General features: G+C 37.7%; 1 pseudogene; it reads right to left on the minus strand.

The window, feature by feature from the left end:
- Positions 1 to 4,266: 4,266 nt before the first annotated feature.
- LOC143605184 (secreted RxLR effector protein 161 pseudogene) lies at positions 4,267 to 9,329 on the minus strand (annotated as a pseudogene).
- Positions 9,330 to 23,003: the final 13,674 nt, after the last annotated feature.

The following is a 23,003-nucleotide window of genomic DNA, read 5'->3' on the forward strand; positions in this document are numbered from 1 at the left end:
CATACCAACTCCTATTCTATTATCTATTTCCAGATAACCCGAGTAAACTTTCCCTCTATTATTAAGTAATATAATTAATATTATCTTGAAATTTCGGGATGTTACACATCTTTTCAATCTAAAATACTCTCTAAACCTTCAAATAATTCGACCAAGTTTTCTTTCCAGCGAACTCCGTTCACCGTCATTCCGGCACGGTTATATGCTTTCTTGTTGTTTTTAAGCGTCTAATAAAACCCCTAACTTTAATTTAACAAACATGGATCGGATTAATGGAATTACAATTTAGGGTTTGTTTATGAAGAAGATGATGTTTTTGTATTAATATATAAATAATTGTTTTCATATTATAACCAAATAACAATTTGGTATGGTGGTTGAGTCACTTTGGTTTGGCCACAAAGACCTGGGTTCGAATTCGGGTCATGACATTTTTTTGTTTTCATTTTTTTAAGCTTTATATGTTATGTTAAAATTCAAATAAAATTTATTAAAAATTGTTAAAAACTAAATAAAAACCTTTTAAGTTAAATAATAATTGTTTCAACTCATTTTTAGCACTTGCATTCAAAAACCTAACTTTTACAAATCCGACTTTCGTTTCCGTTAAGTTTTCGTTAGAAACCCGATTAATATTATATTTTCTTCAAACTCTATAACACGTTAACATAGTTATCTTCAAACTAAAATATACCGTTAACATCAAAATTCCATAAACGCTATAATTTTCAAATTTGATATTACCTCGTAATTTGTTATCAAAATATTAATTCATTAAAATCCCGTTAATGTATAAAATAATATTATAATATTCAAACTCCTTTAAAATGATGAATATACATTCCAACATTTTTAAAACCCTACAAACCTATTTACCTACATTTTATAAGTCGTTAATTAATATTGATTTTGTACTTTTAATTCTAGTTTGTGACGTTCAATTACTTCGGCTTCATTTACGCACTTTCGGTTTTATTTCAAGTTTGTCTTCAACTTCAAAGTGAGTTTCTCACACCCCCCTTTTACTCTTTTATTACTTTTGGGTGTAGCATATATATCCTATCCAAATTACAATTTCGTTTATCCGTTATTTACAAACTACAATTCGCTACATGGACTTGTGTGTTTATTTGCTTACTTGCTCAAAGATTGCGTGCTCGTGGTTTCCTCATTAAGTATGATCATACGCCCCTCTATGAACTCAGGACCTTGATGTTATGAGTGGAAAAGGGACCTCCGATCCGAGTACGTTGGTTGTTACCAACGGAAAGGACACTTACTTGCGCTATTATACGAATACATTGGTGCGGAATCCCAACTGGAAAGGACATTACTTGATCATTTACATTGTTCATGGAATTGTAGATTTTTTTGTACTTATATCAAACTTGTGTGATCTCATCAACTATTAATTTAGTTGACATTATTTTATATGTATGCTACAGGTACATCTATTCGAAGTTGACATAAGAAGAATACATTAGAACTTAGGGTATTTTAATAAATGGACAAGTTGTTAAGTTGTTCTTGTATTTTCTATGTATTTCTTGTTACAAACTTGTGTACTTGATGTTTAAATTAATTAATGATAATATTGTCACATAATAGTGTCACATGTGTTTTGAGCAATCTGTATGTCACACTCAGGCGTTTCCGCTTTAGCCGGGGTGTTACAGTTTCTTCTTAACGAATGGACCTTTATAAGGAATTGACCTTTATAACGAATTGACTTTCATAATGAATGGACTTATTTGTTTGGTCTGGCTAACGAATGAACTCTATAACGAATGAGGTTCATTCGTTAGTTCTCTGTAACGAACGGGCATAACGAATGTAACTAATTGGTTATTCTTCCTTAACGAATTGGCATAACGAATGAGCCTAACTAATGAGGGGTCATTCGTTAATTTTCCATAACGAATTACATAGCGAATTCGTTACACGCGCCTTGGGTTAAGTCAGAGAATGTCAGAAACATTCTCTGACATCCTCAAATTCCGCACCGCCTTTCCAGCGCCGCCGTGCCGAAAAACGGGCGGTGGCCGGTAAAACGTATTTTACTCCGTTTTTCGCCCTGATCAATCCGAATCCTAGCTAGGGTGACCCCTAAGCTCTTCCTTTGATCTTTTTATATCCGATTCCATCCGGATCTCGAATTTAACGGTTGAGGGTGTCTGTTTATCGTTTCGTGACTAGATCTAGTGGGTTTTGAATCCATACGAGATCATAACATCATTACCTCGAATTGATGCTCGGTTCCTTCTTTTGGTTTGGCTAGAGGAAAAGAGAAATATGATTGAGAGCTTAAGTGTGAGTTTTGTGCGGTGTATGGAATGGGTGATTGAATGAATTAAGTAAGGAACATGGTATATATATGATGGGTCATGGGCTTAAGCCTATGGTCTTTCTTTCCTCCTTACTAATCCAAGTCCATTACCCATATCTATTTAACCCAACACAAGCCCAACTCATAAAGATAAATATTATTATTTCATAACCCGTAACGGGAAACATCATGTTACTGGTGTAAAGAATGATTATAAGTATTGTGATTTGAAGATTTGATTATGTGTAGCTTTCTTGATTTTTGATGATTTTCAACTTATTTCAATGTGCTTTAGTTTTAAAGGAAATGTTATGTGTAGCTTCCTTGATTTATTATTATTTTCAATTGATTTCAATGTGCTTTAGTTTTAAAGGTAATCTTATTGTTGTTGTGATTGTATTTTACACTCTGTTTTCGAGTTTCATTTAACTGAGGAAAGGGAAGGAAAAGGAGGAATGAAAAAGATATGTTATGTTCCCGAGTTTCATTTAAGAAAGGAAAAGGAAGGAAAATTTAAAAGATGTGTTCCCGAGTTTCATTAAAGGATAGAAAAGGAGGGGAGGAGAGAAAAAATGATGAGTAAAATAAAAAAATTTGTGTCTTTCCAAATTGAACAGATTTGGAAGGAAAATATGTTGAAGAGAAAGAGAAATACCAAAAGAAAAGATAAGAAGAGAAAATTTTCTTTTCTTTGCTTTTCTTTTCATAAATAAACTCGGGAACGTCAAATGGGTCATCCGAAAAGACTTCTTTAAACATTCAAATTGGTCGGGGGTCACAATACTAGTGAAATGGAAAACTGCGTCAGTTTAGTTAATTTGATAAAGTAAAGTCCGACTTACGTTTTTTTTAAATTTATTTTATGACCAAAATTGTGCTCATAATATGCATTCAAGATTTCAAGTCGTTGATTATAGTCGTTACAACAACTGATATGATTATAACGTTGATGTGAAACATATATCTAAGTTAATATTGATTAATGAATGATAATGGTGTGTGGTTGAGTCTGATCGGTATTCAACGAAGAAGAAAAGAAAATAATATTTTTGCAAAAACGTCTCTGAGGTTTGAGTGTTGAAACAATATATGAACTATCTACACTAATTATAAAATTAACTAAATGACTAACCAAACTAATTGAGTACTAAACAAACAAGCTAAGCCGAACATAAACGAACTACACGACTTTTATGACAGGCTTGCATATCATAAACGATACAAATATATATAAATCAATAAAATAAACCTATAATATATAAATTACTATAAATAATAACAGTGATAAATTAACCACCGAATTTTATTAACACAAATGGGTCGGGTATCGGAAACCTCTTCCTTGTTTGGCTAACCCCTCATTGTCGTGTCCGTTATGGTCATGGAACACTAGTCTGGTTCTGCAAGAGCTCTAGGATTTGCGCGCCCCACAAATCCATTCGAAGCGACCCCACTTCTCTCTCACATAGGTGATTTTTTTTCCTACAAATCATTAAAAGCGTTATGCTTAACCTCCTTTGACATCACTAATTTATTATCGGAATGGACTAGGAAATATACAACTCCCTTTATATGTTGAGGTACTCCCCCACAGTGACCTCAGTTTATACAGTTTGGTTGTCCTATTGAACCTAGATAATGGGATCTCCAGTCTTCTAGGATAGGTTTTCCTTTGTAGAAACTTACTCAATGGGCCTTAGTCCCATTCCTCCCGAAGACTTACATACAACCTCTCTACTTAAACCTTTTGTAAGCGGATCCGCAATGTTATCCCTTGACTTCACGTAGTCAATGGTGATAACTCCCGTTGAGAGAAGTTGTCATAGAGTATTGTATCTACGGCGCATGTGTCTACATTTGCCATTATACATTGCACTTTGAGCTCTTCCAATCGCCGACTGGCAGTCACAATGTATGCAAATAGCCGTAACAGGTTTTGGCTATCCAAGAATATATTCCAAAAATTGGCGTAACCATTCCGCCTCTTCATCAACTTTGTCTAACGCAGTGAACTCGGATTCCACCGTGGATCTAGCTATAAGAGATTGCTTGGAGGATTTCCAAGATATAGCAGCTCCTCCAAGGATAAACACATAACCACTTGTGGATTTGGAATCTTTCATGTCGGATACCCAGTTAGCATCACTGTATCCTTCTACAATAGCTGGGTCTCGGCTATAATGCAGTCCATAACTCCTTGTGTATCTCAAATATCTTAATAATCTTGTCATACACTTCCAATGTTCAGAGCTAGGATTACTAGTATATCTACTTAGCCTGCTCACAACATATGCTAAGTTCGGCTGGGTACAAGACATAAGATACATGACACTGCCAATTATCCTTGAATACTCCAACTGAGCAACACCCTCACCTCTATTCTTTGACAAATGTTGGCTAGTATCAATCGGAGTTTGAACTACACTCGTGTCTCCCGCGTTGATTTTTTCTAGGATTTTATCTACATAATGAGATTGACTTAACACAAGACCATTTTGGGTTCTAGTGATCTTAACTCCAAAAATCACATCGGCTAAACCCATGTCTTTCATGTCAAATCTCGCGTTCAACATATCTTTAGTAGATTTGATCATTTTATCATCACTCCCTATGATAATCATATCATCCACATATAGGCATAAAATCACATAACCTCTAGCTGTGTCTTTCACATAGACACACTAGTCGCACTCATTTATCTTGAAACCATTTTCCACCATGGCTTGATCAAACTTTTGGTGCCATTGTTTGGAGCTTGCTTCAAACCATATAGGGACCTGACGAGTTTGCAAACTTTACCCTCATAGCCAGGAGCTGAAAAACCCTCAGGTTGTTCCACATATATTACTTTGTCTAACTCCCCATTTATGCAGTTTTTTACATCCATTTGATGTATTTCCAAATTTCTCAAAGCAGCAATCGCAAGTACCAGCCTTATTGAGTTTATTCGAGTCACAGGTGAGTATGTATCAAAATAGTCTAGACCTTCCTTCTGTCTTGTAACATCCCATTTTTCTAGTTTTGGTTAATAAAATGAAAATATGGATTATTATGTGTCGGGCTAGTGTGGGGTAAAATGGATATGGGTTATGGACTTGGGTCATGAAGGAAAGAAGGAAAAGACCATGGGCTTAAGCCCATGATCCATAATTATATAAACCTTAATTACCCATTTTTCATTCATTTACACATATTCCATACACCACCAAAACACACACTTAGCTCTCTCTCATCTTGCTCTCTCTCTAGCCGAAATCACCAAGGAAAACTGATCCCGATCCAAGGTAATGTTAGTATGATATTGTATGAGCTCAAACCCGTTAGATCTAGTTGCGAAACGACGAGCCGACACTGTTAAACCGTTAAGTCACGAGATCTGGGTGGAATCGGGTATAAACCGAACCTAAGATGAGCTTAGGGGTCACCCTAGCTCATATTTGGATCGAATGGGACGAAAAACGTTGAAAAATGAGTTAAAACTTGTTTTTCCGGCGAATCCGCGGTTTTCCGGCGATGGCGCTGGAAATGGTACGAGGTAAAAGGGGAATGTCAGAGAATGTTCCTGACATTCTCTGACCTAACCCTAATTCGTTAACGGGGAGTTAACGAATTAGGGGTGATTCGCCATGTAATTCTTACAGAAAACATAGCGAACTAGCTTCAGTTCGTGTTCAATTCGTTAAAGGGAAAAGATAACGAATCACCCTTGATTCGTTATAGCCAGTTCGTTAGAAGAGATAACGAATTTGATGGACTAATTCGTTATATGGACTGGTTCGCTATGGACTGATTCGTTAAGAATTCCAGTTCGTTAAAGGGTTCAATTCGCTATGAGAACCAACTCGTTATGATAACCCAATTCGTTAAGAGCAATGTAACGAACTAGAAGTTTAACAAAATGACAGAATGGTCCCTAGACTTAGAAAAAGAATGATGTAATTACGAAGAAGCCCTTGAACTTTTAATTTAGTAAATTAATTAATGATTCAAAATTCTAATGGAAAATGTGTTAAGACAGCTCGACCCCAGCCAGGGGCTCTGCCCCTTGGACCCTGCTAGGGGCTGCCGCCCCTAGACCGCAATGCCAGGGGCGCTGCTCCCCGGACCCCCGTTCATTGAGGGTTATAACTAGACTAGAAACGTGATGTGAGTGGTGATAGTTAAATTGATACGTGTAATTATTATACAGTTAGTCGAGCACAGCTAAGGAAAGGAATAACAATTAACGGTGAACGTAATCGAGTTCAGGTGAGTTTCTAGCCCCGCTTCCTTGTTATGTTTTCGAGACTGTGTGCATACTCGATGTTATGGTTAATACATTTACCTTAAGTGGTAAGTGTATGCCTTATATGAATTATGTATGATGATTGCTTGACGATGCAAGAACGATCTTCGGATATTGCATGGACCGTCAGGTGGTAGTTAAAGATATGAATGATATATATGATGTATGAATGATGTATGTATGAAGCATGTATGATGTATGAATGATATATGTATGGTATGCAAATAGTACGTGAACGATCTTCGGATATTGCACGTGTTATTAAGGAAAGTATGTAAAGGACATGTATGTTACGTTAGCACAATATATAGGGACCATACCCTAATAATATCTGTGAGGATGGGGACCAGACCCTAATAATATCTGTGAGGATAGGGACCAGACCCTTATAATATCTTTGAGGATAGGGACCAGACCCTTATAATAACTATGATGGTATGGACCAGACCCTAATAATATCTGTGATGTTGGGGACCAGACCCTTATAATATCTATGAGGTTATAGGGCGGAAGGTTCTTTATATAGTATGGATTGTTATGCAACTAAAATAAAGTATGAATAATGTACTCACCTTCGGACACATGTGCAAGTATGCGAACAGATTGTATGTCGTATGATTAACTAGAACTCACTCAGCGTAGCTGACTTTTAGTATGCACGCAGGTGAGTAGATTGAGGCAGCTTGCATAAGGGGAGACACATGGCATGGACTTGAAGAAGCAGGCATCTCAAGGAAATGTTATGTTATTTTAAAGACAATGTTTTATGTTAAATGATTTGGAATGATCGTTAAGACAAGAAATATGGTTATGTAATGAAATGGTTTGAATGTTTTTAATATACCGCGAATGTTTTTATTAACTCTGATATTTAGAACTGTGTTTATGAGTAAATCCAAAGTTAATGTGAGGCACCGGTAACGGGGCCTTACATGTCTAAACCCTTTTATTACTAACCTTGCCTTGTCCTTATCAATGGAACCATCCGTTTTCATCTTCTTTTTGAATATCCAACGATATACAAGTGGTTTACAACCCGGTGGAAGATCCCCTAGTTCCCAAGTATGATTGTGTAAGATAGAATCAATTTCATTTTTAATGGCTTCTTTCCATTGTGGTCTTTCTGAAGAGGTGGCTGCCTCTCGATAGGTTTGGGGCTCACCCTCAACCAAGTAAGTAAGAAAATCAGGTCCAAATTATCTCTTAGTCTTTTTTTGCTTCTTCTTGGCTCAACCTCTTTAGCCTCAGATTGTTCTTGAGTTCCATCTTCAAAAATCTCATCAACAGGTGTTGATACACTAGCACATGTTGATGAACTAGCATGTGTAGATGAGCTAGCATGTGAATTTTCCAAACATGGAAACACATCTTTAAAGAATGATGCATTCCTTGATTCCATTATAGTATTTTTGTGTATTTCAGGATTATTTGATTCATGAACAAGAAACGATATGCACTACTATAATGAGTATATCCTATAAATACACAATCTACGATTTAGGTCCTATTTTTTGAGCCTTTGGTGGTGGTACGACCACTTTTGCTAGGCACCCCCACACTTTTAAGTATTTATAAGATGGTTTTCTACCCGCCCATAATTCATAAGGAGTAACATCCTTATTCTTGAAAGGTATTTTGTTCAAAAGATAATTAGCCGACAAATCGGCTTCCTCCCACATGTCCGGGCTTAACCCAGAACTCAAAAACAAGGAATTCATCATTTCTTTTAAGGTACGATTCTTACGTTCTGCAATGCCATTAGATTATGGGGAGTATGGTGGGGTAAGCTCATGAACAGTTCCACTTTGTGCGCATAGATCTGCAAATGGTGCAACATATTCACCACCTCTATCGCTTCTTACTCTTTTAATTTTCCTGTTTAGTTGGTTTTCTACTTCATATTTATACAAGACAAACTCGTTTATGGCTTCATATTTATTTTGAAGTAGGTATACATAAGAATACTTTATACAATCATTAATAAAAGTGTTGAAGTACTTATTTCCTCCTCTCGCGGGAACTAATTTTAGATCACATACATCGGTATGTATCATATCAAGGGGCTCGGTTATTCGTTTAACCAATTTAAATGATGATCTTGTTTCTTTGGCTTCAACACATGTTTTACATTTAGTTTTTGAGTTTAAAGTGATAGAAGTATGTAATTTAGATTAGTCAAACGACGCATTGAATTATAGTTAACAAGACCTAAACGACCATGACATACATTAAAAGTCTCAATCAAGTAAGCAGAAGTAGTAGCCTTTTCATTCATATTATTCTTGGTCACAACCATTACATTTTACTTAAACATGCCATTAAGGGCATAACTCTTACCAACAAACATACCATTCTTAGTTAACACAAACTTATCACTTTCAAAAACTAAATGAAAGCCAAACTTATTCAGCAACCATCCAAACACAACACTCTTGCGCAGATCGGGAACATAAAGCACGTTGCTTAGAGTGAGTCCACTTTAAAATCACCTCACATTCACCCTTTATATCTATTGTAGCCGAGTTCCCCATGTAGAGTTTTTCATATCCTTCCACCTCCTTGAACTTGCTAAAGAGGGTCTTTTCGGGGCACACATGATGAGTAGCCCCGGTGTAGATCCACCATCCTTTAGGGTGGTTGGATACCAAGTTTACCTTTATCTATCAGAGAAGTAAGATCAGTGATCATGTCTGCAAGTTTCTCATCTTCATCAATCATGTTTGCCCTCTCTTTTTTCGGTTTGTTGCATCGATCAAAACGAAGACCAAATTCTCCACAGTTATAACACTTTCCCTTAAAAACCGAAAATTTTTCTTCACACCACCCTTTCTTGGCCAAATATCAAACTTACCCTTGCCCTTGCCATACGGTTTGTGGTTCTTGTTACCTTTGTACCCCCTTGAAGATTGACCATGTTCAACCATGTTTGCCTTTGTAAAAACTTCCACTTGAGTTCCCTTTAGTGCCACCCTATTGTCATCCTAAAATCGAAGACGGACAACCAAGTCCTCAACGGTAATCTCTTTTCGCTTATGTTTAAGATAATTTTTAAAGTCTACCCAACTTGGAGGAAATTTCTCAATCATGGCAGCCACTTGGAATATCTCACTAAAAGTCATTCCTTCATAAATCATATCGCCAATTAAAATTTGCAAGTCTTGAACTTAACTCATCAAAGTTTTAGAATAAATCATATTAAATTCCAAGAACCGGGCCACAGCATATTTATTTGTACCTGCATCTTCAGTTTTGTACTTACGTTCCAAAGTGTCCCATAATTCTTTGTAACTTGGTATTTTGCAATTGACATTATATAATTCATCAACAAGGCCATTCAACACATAGTTGCGGCAAAGATACTCATAGTGCTTCCAAGCATCAAGAGCACTCACGGCTTGAACATCCACACCCTCCTCTAGTAGAGGGGGAGACTCGGTCAAAAACCTCACAAGGATCAAAGTGGTTAGGTAAAATATCATCTTTGGTTGCCAACTTTTGAAGTTCACATAAGAAAATTTTCCTGATTTTTCAGCATGGCTAGCAACAGTTTGGGCTCCGTGGGTACCAACCAATGGTCCCGTGGTGGAAGAAGTTGACCCAATAGTAGTGGATTTCATAGACACGGTAGTAGAGGATGCAACAGTACTTGCCATTTTGAAACAAGATTAAATTGCCAATTAAAATCGGTTTAGAGAGAACCAGAATATGAACAGATTGGTTTACATAAAACCAGAATTTTCTAACCAACTTATTAGTTAAACCAACCCCATAATATTAAAGAAAAATTCTAACAATATTAAACATTTCACATTAAAACCAAAAGAATTGTGGAGGTAGGGTTTCACTAAAACAAAAGCCAAAAATGCATTAACCATTGTTGCTAAATTCATCAGGTTGTTTATGGTTAAGAAAAATGAACATACTTCACATTGAAGTTTGGTGATATAACATAAAATATGATAAACTCAAAAGCCTATCTTTGCAAAACCCCAACAACAAACTGAATTTTATTTTATTTTATTTTATTTTTAAATCGAACCACCTTTTAAAATAACAAAAGAAGAACGGTGTTTTCGAAAATATGTTTTAAGCTTGTAGGAACACCGTTAATAAAATGCAATAAAACTGAAACTTTATTAATATAATGCATATTACAATACAAAACAAGTAAAGAAAATTACAAGATAGAAACCAAAATACAAACAAATTAGAAAGAAATAACAAAATTAGAAACAAGGTGATTGAGGCACGTGTAAAACACGTTTCCCTTAAAACAGATTTTCGAGCCACCCAGGCGAACCCATCTATTTCCTAGGATACAACAGCCTAAGCAGATTGTACTATCAGGATTAGCCTAGCACCTAAACTATATCTGAAACAAGAGTGCGTAAACAAATAAGTCTAGAAATTCCTTTGGGGTTGTGTGTGGTGTATTGTTCATAAGGATTTTCCTCCTCTTTGTCAAAAACACAAATCTATATTTATAAGGTTTCCAAAGCCATGTAAAGAGTCTAGACTAATTGAATTTCTCATTCAATGTTATTGAATTGCAAAGATATAAATGATTTTGTCATGTAGAAATCTTAAGAGTCTCTTATAGACTATTCCTACCAATGTGGCAAGCACAATTTTCTACACCATTTAAGTTTTACCACAAAAACTTAAAGACTTGATCTCTCATTCATCTAAACATTATTATAAGGTAAAAATTATATTAATGACAAATATAATTTTTATTTCATAATTTCCAACATGTCACAATTGCCCTCACATAGATTCTTCTCTTTACGGCGGAAACGAATTTTTGACGAATGTCACAATTGCCCTCACAACGAATCTTTTCTTTACGGTCTAAGCTGCAGGTCGCTTATCGGCCTTGAGGGGGGATATTATACATTCTCTGTATTAATTGATTACTAGAGGATATTAGACAGTCCCTATATTAACTTTTAGCTTTTGAACCTGTGTATTACACGAGATTTGTCAAATGACCGAAATTTAAGTAGTTAATCATACATAATTTAGGAATTTATATATTAATTTTAATATTATCACACGCACTTCAAAGCTACATATTTAAATTTATCATTTTCATAATAATTAAAGTTATGTTTTAAAGTGGCATAAATTCAAATAATGGTGATTACTTAATCATAATAAAGATGTTTTATATGATCAATACGAATAATGCGAATGTAAATTTAATAGTGTTTTACAAATTATAAGATTATAAATATGATATTTATTCAACTTAATTTGAAGTATACACATGATTAAATATCTATTATAAACATAGGTTACTAATTATTATACGATAATAGTTCGTAAATCGTTACTTAACTAATTTATGTTTGATTATTAAACTTATTATAGATATTCTATGGTTTATAAGTTTTTTTTAAATCATGTCAAACCTTTTATATTTAATAGTAAAGTTAGATGTAATGGGAGAGAAAGAGTAAGTGTGATGTACCAATTGGACCCATGACCCATGGATAGCATGAATTTAGGACAGTAGAGATTAGAAAATATGAGGAAAATTAAAGTTATGATTGAATGTGGTTTGGACACATCATCATCATCATTAATTTTGTTTATTAGTATAGGTAATTAAATAGGTTAGAAAGTTTTATGTGTAAATATGATATCTATATTATCTCTTGTATTTTCCCTTAATGAATACAAAAGACCAGACAGTTTATCTACACAAAAGTTTAGGTTTACAAGGATTTTTGGAATAACCTTTAATAGAAAGGTAAGTGCATTAACGGGATGCATATATGAATCCCATCAAAGATTAGTATTATATATCAAAATCATTTTACAAATAAAAGTTAAGTCTTGATTGATACTTTAATGTTAGGGGTCTTATTATAGTATCGGTTTCAAGCCAATTACTCATCGGGAAACTTGAGGGCACAACGATTTTGTACTTAACTTATATAGATATTATAGAGGTAGGGTAGTAAAAAGACCCAAATACCCATAAAGATCATCCGTTGGTCGATAAGGACATCCTCAAAAGTCATACATGGAACATTTCCATCACCCGTATAACTCAAGTCAGAGGAAAGATAAGAATAAACTCCAGAGACTATCTGTGGGTTGACCAAGACGTCCTAAGAAGTCATTGATGTACATAAAATTATACATCTTTTCGGCATCAAATAATCTCTAAAAACTGCAATTTCTATCAAACAACATAGCATAAAAGGCTACTTATCATAATAAAATGTAATTTCAGGTGAAACCAAGCCCCAAACGAAGAACAAGAGAAAAGATGGAGAAAAACAGAAGAAAACACAAGAAAAACAAAGAAACACGCCCCCATGCTTCAAGAAACACGCCCCCATGATTCTGAACACCAGAAAAGACAAAGATCTACAAGAAAAGACAAAAAAATGGGAACAAAAGCACGGGACCGTGCCTCTCAACCACGGGGCCGTGGTCACCTTTCAAAAACGACAAAATGAAGTTAGCACGTGTCATAAAAAGACACGAGGCCGTGCCTCAGGAAGCACGGGGTCGTGGTGAGTCATCATGTACTATCTGACAACATGCAACTGGGATACGTAAGCACGAGGCCGTGCTTTTCTCCCCAAACATCCTATAAATAGTGGCTCTGGTGCCATTTGAAGAGTGTGTCTTGAAATGAATTCTATCCGGTTTTCTTTTATAAAAACACACACTAACACTCTCATAGAATATTTAGTGAAGAGTTTGAAGGCTTGGAGGTAATCACCATCAACCATCATCTTCATTCATCATCACCATCATTAAGAAGGAAGATTCATCTACATTTGGTTAGATCATTCCAAGTTTAATCATGTATTTGTTATCATCATTCATATTAATGTTTATCATTATGCTCATTATGAGCTAAACTCCTTTTACCATCTAAAATCTATGAAGAAGCTTTGTTCTACTTGATAGTTATATAAAACATGTGATGTAGTCAAGTAAAGCACATGGTTATATTACAATTATCTTTTGATGAGAAATGTTTCCCCATCTTAAATCATTAATTCAAAGTTGGTGGTTGTCAATTCTATTGGCAATCGTTCATGATCGATTCATGTTCTTGAAAGATAGAAATACTTTGATACATTATCGAAACAGGGATCCTTATATTGTACTTAGAAATGATGAGATACAATTATGATGTATTTCTCTATGTCTTGGTAATCCGTAAATAGCTTTGCTTAGGATATCATGCTAGTTAAAGAAATCATATGTTAATGGAATGTGTAATCATAACCAACATAAATCGACCAAGGGGAGGTTGTGTGATGAACTACAACCACCTGAAGTTGTTAGAATTGGTATTTGAGAAATCGAAGTCAATCCTAATCTTTCTACTTTACGAAACTACTTGCCAACTTAAATTGACATCATTGAGATGGCATGACATTAGGAAAGGGTGGACTTTAAAATGCGCGTGCTATCTCCTTAGTGCCAAAGAAGCTCACTTAAGGTTTAAGGAGCTATATATCATATATTGCTATGGCAAGTTTATCACATGTTTAAATATTAACTATCAATGTTAGAATGAAGTGGATTCTTTATCTTAGATGGTAACCTTTACATAATTGAACGACTCGTTTAGAATCTCTTGTCTTGGTCACCTATATATTATATACATATTTATACTTTATAAAAAAAGTTCAAAAATTAACCCCAAAATGATTAAAACATCCGATTAAAGTAAAACAACGATTTATTATTAGAAACATTTGTGTCCACGGATCGATACTTGCTTCTTACCAATACTATTCTACGTATACGATAGGTACATTTGCCTATTTTGTGTGTGTTTAGTCTTTGTAGAAATCACTTTTATAAATTTAAAACACGATCTTGTGCAAAAGAAAATCATTCAACCTCGTTTATATATTTTACCACACGCATGCACATGCAATCAGTCATCCTCATGTGCGAAGGTGACTAGAGGGTGACGTCAGATGGTCAGCTGTAACTAACTTCCTTATAGAAGATCTACAAGGATCTTACCTTGGGAAGCACGTGATGTAGCAGCTAATTAGAAAAGGACAGCTGAAAAGGTTGTTATAACTGTGCACATGGCCAACTAGCCCGTCCTATCACATGCGGACACATGTCCAGGTTGTTACAAAAGCATCTTCAGGAAAGGGACAGCTGGACCAATAATATTCCCTAACCCTTCGGCTATAAATACCTTCTCCATCTTCACAAGGTATTCATTCACTCCCCATGAATTACTCTAAATGCTTCAAGTACTTTTCTTTCTTTAGAACGGTACTTATTCTCACGCCGGAGGGTGGTTACGGAAAGACCCCCCCTCTTGTCCTTCTTTTAACGAGATCACGATGGTTGTTTTGCAGGTTTTCGTCATCGTACTTATGGGATTGGACTTGTATTATCGGATTGTTAGTTACTCGACCGCATCCTGTGGACTCATTGATCTAAATCCTTAGGGATTATATCTGTGTTTCTTCATTGTCGTCGTCCGTGCTTGTGGTAGAATTGCAAGAGTTTTTGTTGATCTGAACGATATGAGTCAATCTCTTCAAGGGACGACAGAAACTCCAATGATAACCAGGCATTCTGCTGGGGTCATAGCACCTGGAGGTCCGACTCCGGGATATTTGAGACGTGTGACGACGGAGACTCGTCGGGTTCGTCAGGAACCAGATCTGGAAGATAGATCTGCGAATTCTCCTCTGGCAAGATCTCATCGTCATAACGTCAGATCTGGAGGAATTCAGTCTCCTGAAGAGTGGTTGCAAATTCAACGAGAAAGGGAATTAGCTGAATACGAGCACATGCTGCGTGAAGAAAGGGAACTTTAGTGTACGATGAAGATTCGGTAAGATCTACATCTCCTCCTTCAACAGTGAGAAGCAGTCAAATGCGAGAGAGTCTCCGGACTGAGAGATATTCTGAGGAAGAAATTGGAAAAGGAAGTCGTGACATAGGTCGTCCAGTTGTTCGGGAGTCTTCCCGTAGAATTGCGTATGATCAGAGTCAAGCTTCCAGATGTTAGAGAGATCCTACATATCGCCGAGATGATGCAAACTACTTTAGTGGAGATAGTCAGGTCCACAGACGAAAATGAATTAGTCGCCCGCGTGCGATGGTTCAACATACGGAATATTGTAGTGACGCGTAGGAGGACTTCACAAAGCCATATCGTCCAGCAGCATTCACTGAGAAGTCCAAGTTCGTCCCACGCATCGCTAGAGCTCCATTCCCTGCTAACGTGAAGATACCTACCATCTTAGGGAAGTATAATGGAATGTCTGACCTGAGCGATCACTTACTAAATTTTGTTGCGGTAGGAAGAGTCAGTGGTTGGACTCTCCCTTATTGGTGCCATATGTTCGCGTTAACATTGACTGGGGCAGCGCGTGAATGGTTCGAAAAATTACCGGATGGACAGATTAAAAGTTAGGACGATCTGGTAGCTAAGTTCTTCCAACATTTTAGTCAACAAAAGAAGCACACTCGAGATTCATCTAAAATTTTAGACGTCGTTAGGCGAGACAATGAGCCTATTGAAGATTTCATTTATTGGTTTAACAACGAAAGTTTAACCATTGGATGAATCAGCGAGGATATGCTGCGGGGAGCCTTCCGCAAGAATGTGCGGAGAAGTGCTTTGATCCGTTGTTTAACTGGTAAAGATGGAATGCCTAAAGCGTGGGATGATATAATGTCTGCCGCAAAACTCTTTTCTAGGACAGAAAAGACTTTGGGGTCTTAAATCCCTAAACAAACAACTAAGGTGGAGTTCCAAAGTACGCGGATGAACAAACCGGCCAGAGGATCAATTTGGTCTAGACTTCAACCAGATGCAAGAACACTAATTGGTAACAAAAATAAGGACTGGAATTTCACGCAAAACAGCAACAATTGGACTTCATTGACAAAGACTCCCTTGGAAAATTTAACCATAGAAAACGTAAATTTCAAAAACCCACCACCCCTCATTAAGAGAACGCATCTGAACCCTAACAAGCATTGCATGTTTCATGATGACATTGGTTATCACACAAATGACTGCATTTGTTTGAAGAACAAAATTGAAATCGCAATTAAGTCAGAGAAGTTGGAACACTTGTTAAAGAACATAAGACAAACAAACCGCAAACCATCCGCACAGGTTAATTCTGGTCAGCATAAAAAGCCAGTTAAAGATTTAAACATCCATACAATTCAAGGAGGATGGATCAGGGGATACAAAAGACAAGAGATTGATGATGAAGAATGGAAAAGTGAACCGATCGTATTCCCTCGGGTCAAAGGAGGTCCGCGTATGAAGAACCAGCTGATACTCACTGCTCTGATTGGGCATTATCGATCCCAATATGTTTTCTTTGACATAGGGAGTACGTCGGATATAATGTAGGAACAGTGTTTTGAACAACTGGATGAGGAAGACAAGGCGAGGCTGAAACCTATTCACGTGCCGGTGTCGGGTTTATATATGAAGTCATGCATACTCGGGGAGTTATATTTTTCCCTGTTACTCGTTGTGATGGTATTTAATTGCAGACGTAGGATGTCGATTTTTTGGGTTGCCTGTTAAGTCTAAGCATGATGTAAATTTAGGGCGAGTGGCAATTGGTGATTTCAATGCTCACCCATCTACGGCTCATGGTGCGGTAGGATTTCCAACCCGCACTGGTGTAGCAATCATTTGCGTAAACAAACATTCTTTCGCGACGAATAGTTCAAAACCGACTAAGATCCCATAGCAAGTGGAGAGAACTAAACCAGAGAAGTGGGTGTTGAATCCAAAGTTTTAGGATAAACAATCACAATTGGTCATGCTATCTCTGAGATAGTGAGGACGTTTTTGAAGAAATTGTTAACAAAGAATAAGGACATTTTCGCCTGGCAGCCCGCAGATATGACAGGTGTTCTAAGAAATATTGCGGAACACAAAATGCGGGTCAATCCAATGTTCAATCCAGTTGTCCATACGAAACGAAAGATGGATCCTGAGCAAACAAAAGCTATGAATGAGCAGGTTCAAGATTTATTGAACACAGGAATCATTCGAGAAATTTAGTACCAAACATGGGTTGCGAATCCGGTCATCGTTCCTAAAAGAAATGAAACATGGCGGATGTGTACTGATTTTAAAGATTTGAACAAAGCTTGTCCAAAAGATTGTTATCTGCTGCCAAAAATCGATTTGAAAGTTTATGTGGTGACACCCTTCAAATTTAAATGTTTTCTTGATTCTTACAAAGTTACCATCAAATTCGTATGGCGGCTGGGGATGAAGACAACACTGCATTCTGTACTGACCAAGGCACTTTTTGTTACAAAATGATGCCCTTCGGTTTCAAAAACGCGGGTGCAACTTACCAGCGCTTGATGGATGAAGCTTTCAAAGAAATAATCGAGCACAATTTAGAAGTCTACATGGACAATTTGGTAATAAAAGTGTGGAAGAGGACCAAATGTTGTGGGATATTGAAGAGACATTTAATAACTTGATAAGTATTAACATGAAACTTAATCCCAACAAATGTTCAATTGGAATGGAGGAAGGAAAATTCTTGGGTGAGATTGTTACGGATGCGGGTTTCAAGGCTAACCCGGATAAAGTCCAAGCAGTCACCCGCATGCCCTCACCTTATTCCCTCAAAGAGGTGAAAACATTAATTGGCAGATTAATAGCCTTGAACAGATTTCTAGCCAACCATGCGGCTAAATCTTTTCCTTTTGTGTCAACATTGAGAAATTGTTTAAAGAAAACACATTTCAAATGGACCACGGAAGCTGAACATGAATTTCTTGAAGTCAAGAAATGCTAAATGGACTTGCCCACTTTGACGGCACCGCAGACAGGGGAACCATTGACATTGTACCTATCAACATCTGACATAGCCCTTGAGGCAGTGTTGTTGACAGACAGAAAGAACCTTCAGACACCGATTTATCACATGAGCAGAACTTTAACCGATGCAGAAACCAGGTATTCAATGGTTGAAAAATTGGTATTTTTGGTTTACGCGGCCAGACGTCTTCGCGGATACTTCCAAGGACACCCGATCAACGTATTGACGGGATATAAACTAAAGAGTATGTTAAGCAAGCCAGAATTATCTGGAAGGCTAGCAAAGTGGGCTATTAAACTAGTAGAGCATTCAAATGAATAAAAACCAAGACCCGCAACCAAAGTTCAAGTGTTGGCTGACTTCGTCATAGAGGTCCCGCAAAATAAATAAAAAGAGTGTTTGATCGAACAACTGATTCTTGCACCCCTGAATGTGATCAGGTGTGGTCACTATTCACTGATGGAGCTTAAAGTGGTGAAGGGTCAGGCGCGGGTCATTGATTGGTTAATCCTGAAGGCCATGAGTTTACTTATACCATCAAGTTGTACTTTAAAAGTACCAACAATGAGGCAGAATATGAAGCTTTCCTAGTAGGCTTGCGGATAGCTAAACAACTTGGTGTAAAACACTTAGAAGCACGTGTTGACTCGATGTTAATAGCGGGAAAGATCAATGGGTCATATGAAGCAAAGAATGATGTGATGGCTTCATATTCATCACAAGCAAAGGACCTCATCCTTTAATTTTCGTCTTGTAAAGTAATTCACATCAAAACGAGTGAAAATAAGTCTGCGGATGCCTTAAGTAAATTGGCTTCCACTAACTTCGAACATTTTGCAAAAGACATCCGCACTGAGGTCCTAGATCATCCTTTAGTCCCACAGCATCAGGTGTTGGTCATACAAACGGGAGTTCAATCCTGGATGACACCAATCCTTGCTTATTTGTCATCCAGAACACTTCCAAAAGGTAAGGCAGCGACTCAAAAAATCCAACATAAAGCTTTGAATTACCAAATGCAAGATGGGATATTGTATCGACAATCATTCCTGAGCCCACTCCTCAGATGTGTAGACGCTGAAGATGCAAATTATTTGATAAGAGAAATCCATGAAGAAATATGTGGTCTGCACGAGGGTCCAAGAATGGTAGTAGCCAAATTAATGATTGTGCGGGTTATTAATGGTCGGATATGCATATGGACGTAGCAAAAGAGATCAGAAAATGTGACTCGTGTAAACGTCATGCCCCCAATACCTTAAGACCGAAAAATGAGTTAGTGCCAGTAACATCTGTATGGCCGTTCCAGATATGAGCGATTGACATCATGGGACCATTCCCAGAAGCCCTGGGATGCAAAAAGTTTCTAATCGTGGCAATCGATTACTTCACCAAATGGGTGGAGGCTAAGCCAGTTGCCTCTATCACCACCGAAAGCGTGAAGAAGTTTTTTTGGGAGTTTATTATCTGTTGTTTTGGCCCCCCACAAACATTAGTCAGTGATAATGGAACTCAGTTTGCAGATGGAGGGTTACAAGCGTGGTTAAAAGAACTTAAGATTAATCAAGTGTTCACATATGTGGCTCACCCACAGGCCAATGGCCAGGTGGAAAGAGCCAACAAAACCATTAAATATGGGACTTAGTCATGATTGGGAACTAAACGGACAGGACGGGTGGATGAATTACCCCACGTGCTTTGGGCTTTTAGAACTCAGAAGAAGACAAGTATTTCATAAACATCGTTCAGTTTAACTTATGGCACTAAGGCCATGATCCACACTGAAATCGAGATACCATCCGCAAGAACATTGTCCATCAACAACAATGAGGAAGAATTACATTTGAACCTTAATCTTCTTAAGGAAAGGCGAGAATTGGCACTTATTCGTGAACACAATTACAAGCGTCAGTTAAAAAAATACTATGACTCAATAGTTCATATGTGCAATTTCTATGCGGGAGATTTTGTCTTCTGCAATAATGAGGCATCGGGACAAGAACCTTCAGGAAATTTAGCTCCAACTTGGGAAGGGCCATATCGAGTAATAGAAGTATTATCGAAAGTCGCTAACAAGATAGAAAAATTAGACGGAACTGAAATCCCAAGAACTTGGAATGTTGCCCAATTAAAAAAGTGCTGCATGTGAATCAAGTTGTTTTTGTTTTCGGCCTGCGTGCCACCAATATTTAACAAGAAATGTGTGTAGCACTCTATGTTAAGTATTTTATTGTAAATTGGCATGCGTGCCATTTTTATCCAAGTAATCATTTAGCCGAAAAACGCTTTATGTACACATCGTCTTTATTCCTATCCTGCATGCCAGAAGTGACCCGTGTGTCATTAAAATTTTATTCCTGGCCTGAGTGCCAGAAGTGACCCACGTGTCAAATAAAATTATTCCTGGCCTGCTAGCCAGAAGTGACCCGCGTGTCAAATAAAATTATTCTTGGCCTGCGTGCTAGAAATGACCCGCGTGTCATTAAACTTTTATTCCTAGCCTGAGTGCCAGAAGCGACCCGTGTGTCATTAAACTTTTAATCCTGGCCTGGGTTCCAGAAGTGCCCCGCGTGTCAAATAAAATTATTCCCGGCCTGCATGCTAGAAGTGACCCGCGTGACAAATAAAATTATTCCTGGCTTGCATACCAGAAGTGACCCGCATGTCAAATAAAACTAGTCCTTGCCTGCGTGCCAGAAATAACCCGCGAGTCATTAAACTTAAGATCATAATATTGAATAATATTCCTTTATTGACATACAAGAAAATCCTAAAACTAACAATTATATCATTCAAAAGACAAAGTGTAAAGGATGAAAAACTTCTTGTATGATCAAAATGGGATTACATAAAGTTGTGCTTACAAAGTATCTACTTAAAACACAATTATACATGACTACACTAAGGGATCTTGAACATTTGCATCTTCTTGATCTTCAGCTTGGGTTGGTGGAGTGTCCGTCTTGGGAGAAGTTGGAGGAGTAGAAGGCGTATCGTCTAAAGACCCGCTTAAATACTCTTTCAAGCGTTGAAAGCCATCCTCTGCTACTGAGAATTCAAGAAACATGATTTGTAGAGGGAATGACAGATCATCATACTCCTTCATTCACTTGCTATATTCTTTCCCAACACGAAGGCCATGCAGCGGATGCTCCTCAAGGGGCGTTGGGCCCTCATATATTCAACGCCCTCCTTAAAACCAACCTTGCGGCCGTCTTGAGATGAGGCGTTGAGTAAGGTAGCAAGACAATCTACCAACTTAGGCCCATCCTTGATATGGTCAATCACCTATTAGACGAATTTAATATATTAATCAATAAGTGGCAAAGATTTGAGAAGAGTGTTAAGGAAAATAAAGGAAACATACCTTTGCAAGACCTTTAGAATTTAACCACTACCTCTATTCCTCAGCTTTTTTGGCCCGCTTCTCCATCTCCCTGTACCCATCCGCAAGCAGCATGTTATCATCATTTAACTTTTCTACATGTTTCTCTAGCTGCTTATGACCTTTTGCAAGTGCAACATGCGCGGTCTTAAGATCTTCCTCCCTCTTATCCATTTCCTCAACCTGCTCCTTCCACAACCTTGCCTCTTCCTCATATTATCGGATCAAATTACCTTGACTGGTAACTTGAGTTTCCAATGCAGCATTGGCCTCCTAGGCTTTAGCCAGGTCTGCCTCTTTGCATTTGGTCTCGTCACGGGCGGCAGAAAGAATGGTGTTTTGCTTTTTGCAAGCCTCTTACCATGCACGAGCCACAGCAACTTGGCGATCCTTTTCAGCTCGGATAGGGATCTCCGCATCCTTCAGTTTCCACTTGGCAGTTTGAGCATTCAAGAGTTGTTCCTCGGCAGCCTTCTTGGCATCCTCAGTTTGCCGATACATTTCACCTCACTTCTCCCCCCATGGAGAGCCATTCCCGAACAATTTCTTGACTGTTGGCCACAATATTGGCCAAGAAAAGATTAAAGCTACGGGTAAGGTCATGACGGGGGAGAACACGCTGTAAAGCACGCTCCGCGGGAGGAACACCGTGACTTAGAAACTCAGCACAGACATCCGAATCTGTAAAGCGGGATCCCTGTGCTAAGGTCCAGTGCGGTGTGTACAGGTGGCCATCCTCTCCATGATTCGCCACTCCGTAATAATGAGTGTCTAAGGAGTGGTGGAATTGTGGCGACCATGGAGAGTTTTGAGAATGAGAAGGCTCCAAACACCTGCTTGGCGCGTTGGTGAGGAGAATGAAAAATGCGGAGGAGATTGCGGTGGAGAAAATGGAGAGCGGTGTGGAGATTTTTGCGTCTTCATACCCTCAACGTCTTTAACTGGTTCCTTCCCTTTCAAACCAAATGCTTCATCGGGTATGATGAATGTTGGAGGAGGTGATGGTGGCTTCTGAGCAGATACACCTTGTTCCGGTGTATCAGTTGTTCCTGCGAACAACAAATAATAATTTCATAATCCAAAAATGTAAAGGGAAGAATGAGCCTATGGCATCAATAACTTACATGGTGGAGATTGCATGGAAATATGCTTCACTCGATCCTCAAGGCAGACCTA

This window comes from Bidens hawaiensis, unplaced genomic scaffold, assembly GCF_021521415.1.
Source record: "Bidens hawaiensis isolate Kalapana, Puna unplaced genomic scaffold, B.hawaiensis_p1.1 tig00068499_1, whole genome shotgun sequence".
NCBI lineage: Eukaryota > Viridiplantae > Streptophyta > Magnoliopsida > Asterales > Asteraceae > Bidens > Bidens hawaiensis.